The following is a 4,372-nucleotide window of genomic DNA, read 5'->3' on the forward strand; positions in this document are numbered from 1 at the left end:
CCACAACGCCCGGCTATTTTTTTGGTTGCAGCCATCATTGTTGTTTGGCGGGTCCGGGCTGGGGATTCGAACTGGCCACCTTAGCTGTACGTGGCTGGCGCCTTAGCCGGTTCAGCTACAGGTGCCGAGCCGAGAATAAATTTCTTAAAATAAATAAATTTGTTTTAAGTCACACCCTCCCTAAAAATACAAATTTTGGGGAAAAGAATCTCCAAAACTCATATAGAGAAAACCTATTAAAAAGGACCAAGGGTGCCTTGAGTTGTTCCTTCTGTGCAGCAAAGTATGAGTATGGTCCTTTCCAGAGTATGAATAAAGCCCAAACCAATCTAGGTACCATGTAAAGTATGCTTAGTAATCATAACACTTAAAATACTTGGTGCCAGTCACTGTTCAAAGTGCTTTATCTACATTAATTTATTTGATCCTTACAATCTGTGAGTTATTACCTTTATTATCTTTCCCTACTTCTTATCCTCCTCATTTTACATATAAGGAAACTGAGGCACAGGACAGCAAAGGCATCTACCTAAGTAAGGGGTGGAGCTGGAATTGAAAACTAAGGGATCAGGCCAAAGGCTTCTTGCTTTTAGATTGTTGTACCATTTTTTCATGCAGTAATAATATCTGTTTTAGATGATACCTTATCTTTTCCTGAGTCCGGCAGACTGGTTACTATTTCCCCATTTTACAGATGAGTAAATTGACGCCAAGAGAAGAAGTGACTTGCTCAAGATCACACAGCAAGTTTCCTGGTCTAATGAATAATGGCTGAGTGTCCAGGCCAGATCTCCTGCAGTAATCATACTAGCCAATGTTTACTGAGCATTTACCAAGTACTAGCTGGAGGCATTAGGTGCTTTTTTTTAGAGACAGAGTCTTGCTTTGATGCCCTCCGTAGAGTATTGTGGTATCACAGCTCACAGCAACCTTCAGCTCTTGGGCTTAGCCTCCCAAATAGCTGGGACCACGGGTGCCCACGACCATGCCCGGCCAGCTGTTTTTTTGTTGCAGTTTGGCTGGGGCCAGGTTTGAACCCGCCACCCTCAGTATATGGGGCCGGTGCCCTACTCACTGAGCCACAGGCGTCACCTAGGTGCTTTCTATGCTTTTTTTTTTTTTTTTTTGCTGTTTTGAGAGAAAGGTCTTGTTCTATTGCCCAGGTTGGAGAGCGGTGGCATCCTCATAACTGTCTGCAAACTCAAATTCCCAGGCTCAGTCAATCCTTCTGCCTCAGCCTCTCGAGTAGCTTGAACTACAGTGTTGTGGCCCTGCACCTGGCTAATTTTTAAATTTTATTTATTTATTTATTTTGTAGAGACAGTGTCTCCCTAGGTTGCTTAGCGTGGTCTTGAATCTTGTCCCCATACCATTCTCCCTCCTCAGCCTCCCAAAGGGCTAGGATTACAGATGTAGACTACTGTGCCCAGACTGCATTTTTTTTTTTTGGTAGGTAGAGACAGTCTGACTTTATCGCTCTTGGTAGAGTGCAGTGGCATTACAGCTTACAGCAACCTCCAACTCTTGGGCTTAGGTGATTCTCTTGCCTCAGCCTCCCGAGTAGCTGGGACTACAGGCGCCTGCCACAACGCCCGGCTATTTTTTTGTTGCAGTTTGGCCGCGGCTGGGTTTGAACCTGCCACCCTCAGTATATGGGGCCGGTGCCCTACCCACTGAGCCACAGGCACTGCCCCAGACTGCATTTTTAAACTATAATCAAAACAACCAGGTGGTGCCAGTAGCTTAGTGAGTAGGGTGCCAGCCACATACACCGAAGCTGATGGGTTCAAGCCCAGCCTTGGACTGCTAAACAACAATGACAGCTGCAACCAAAAAATAGCCAGGTGTTATGGCGGACACTTGTAATCCCAGCTACCTGGGAGGCTGAGGCAAGAGAATTGCTTAAGCCCAAGAGTTTAAGGTTGTTGTGAGCTATGATACCATGGCACTCTACCAAAGGCGACATAGTGAGACTCTGTCTCAAAACAAACAAACAAACAAAAAACAACCAGAGATACTAGATACTCTCAATGTTTCCATGTTACAGAGGAAACAGGCTCAAGAGCAGTGAAATGACTTGTCCAAGGTCATGTTCTTGATGGTCAACAGAGTTGGAGTTCAAATCCTGATTTCCTGACTGCCAATTCAATGTTCCTTCTATTGTACTAGATGCCCCAAGAGGGCAGCTGAGCTGAGAGGAGGCAGTGGGGGGATGGTGCTCTGAGGTCATCTCTGCCTTCTGTCTCCAGGCTCTCTGTGGGTTTAAGTAAACCTGTTTTTAAAAACCTATTTATAGCTTAAAACTGTACCACCACTTGGGATAATGGGTCCCCTAAATTGACTCCCTGTGGTGTAAATTAAGACTTCCTTTTATCTGTCCTGAATCTTTCAGGATTGTAGGGAAGAGGGGTAATGGGGAGATGTCCATAGGACCAAAGTACTTGGATTCAGGAAATAGCTGAAGTCCAAATAGTGTCTGCCTATTTGGTTATGATGGCAATTTCTGACACCAGGCAGCAGGAGACAGGTATGCAAACATCTTATCTGATCATTCCAAAGACATAAGGGTTTGGCAGGGCTTGGATTTCTGTCTCCTTTAATCTGTCTTGTTTCCTATGGTATCATTGACCAGTTTTGCAGGCACAGGTAGATACTAGATAGCTATTTGTTGTATGAATGAATGAATGACCTCTCATTTTATAGACAAAAAAACTAATGCATAGCATATAAGGGGTTTAACTAGGAAAACAAGACCTATGACAGATGATTCAGAAGATAGAATTTAATATGGAGAATTAGCTACAGAACTGTTTGGTGGGCAGAAATAACAACCATAGGAAGTTGGGGCAAACCTGAGATTATAAATTTCAGGAAGCCACTACTCCCCCAGGAATGGACATATAAAGGGAGGAGATGGTATTACTAGAGGCCAGGAACCAGGGCCACCTGGGGAGAAGCTGGGAGAGACTAGATGGAGCTAAAACCACAGAGGAGTCACTGCAACTGCTGAAGCACCCCCCCACCCCCCACTTCACCTTTCTCAAGGTGGAGAGAGATGGGGGAAGATACTCTGGCTTTACCCTTCCTCTTACTCTCTAATCTCTCACCACGGCTTCCCGCTGGCTGACCCTAGCCAAAAGCCAGTTGGCAGGGGAGTCCAGGAAGCATGGCTTTCAGGAATCAGCCTCTGCCATGCAGAGAAGGGCAGAGAATAGATCAGGAGAAGGGCAGAGAATGGATTTGAGATGATTAGAAAAATTAACCGGCCCAAACAATCCCATACTTAGGGAGGGATCGAATCATGTACGCACTGGCAAGGCAATGCTCCCAAATCCGTGTGGTCTTTCTGGGCTCTTCATTTTTCCATGTTCAACTTAATCATCACCTCTTTCAGGAAGCCTTCTGGACTCCTTCCTAACAGAATTGCTGTCTCCCTCCGTTGAGTTCCCTTAGCATGCTCTACCTGCCACTGTGATGCTGCTAGTTACCCCCTAGCCTCCTCTGTGGGCTGTGCCTCCCAAAGCCAGTCCTGAATCAGATTTGTTTCTCTCCTGGGCAGAAAATTGTTGAACGTGTCAGCTCTTAGTAGGATAACACGGGACAGAGAACTAGAGTCAGACCAAACCGAAGGTGCACATATCCCACTTTCCCTGCTGTGTGACCTCAGACAGGCTTCATTCCCTGTGAGTCTCAGTTTCTGGGGAAATAAGAGCACTCACAGGGACCCTAGAGGAGCAAAAGGGAGAATGTGTGGCAGCACAGCTGAGCCCACAGGCTCTGAAATCAGACTGCAATCAGCCCCCAGCTCCACTTTGAGTTACTTGGTTCTCTACTCTTCAGTTTCCTTACCTATAAATTAGGGATGGTGTTATTAATACTTCATGTTGCATCTGTGAGGATTAAATGAAACTGTGAGAAACAGTGCAAGTGCTCTATAAAGGCACCTCATATTATTATGCATGGCTGAACATTAGACAGGTAAGCTCTCAATGACACAGAGCATAGTCACTGGCACATCATAGCTGCTTAGTCAGTCTTTGTTGGGCCACTGAACAATGACTGAGTTATGTTGGAGAATGTTGTTCTGCCTATGAGTCCAGTGCTGCTTCTGTGACCTTCTCCTCTGTGGCCTGTAACCCCAACTCAACTCCGGTGTTGAGACATCCTACATAGACCCAGGACCATTTTTTAAGTGGAGGGGGGGACTTCTGGGCCAGCAGGGAGGAGGTATGCACAGCAGGAGCAAAGGACTAACAAAGGAACCTAACATTTATCGAGCAGCTATTGTATACCAAACACTGTACACTTTATTGCATTTTATCCTCACAACAGCTTGCAAAGCATGGACCATTACCCCTATTTTAGAGGTAAT

Source organism: Otolemur garnettii, unplaced genomic scaffold (genome assembly GCF_000181295.1).
Source record: "Otolemur garnettii isolate 467f Iridium unplaced genomic scaffold, OtoGar3 scaffold00023, whole genome shotgun sequence".
Classification (NCBI taxonomy): Eukaryota; Metazoa; Chordata; class Mammalia; order Primates; family Galagidae; genus Otolemur; species Otolemur garnettii.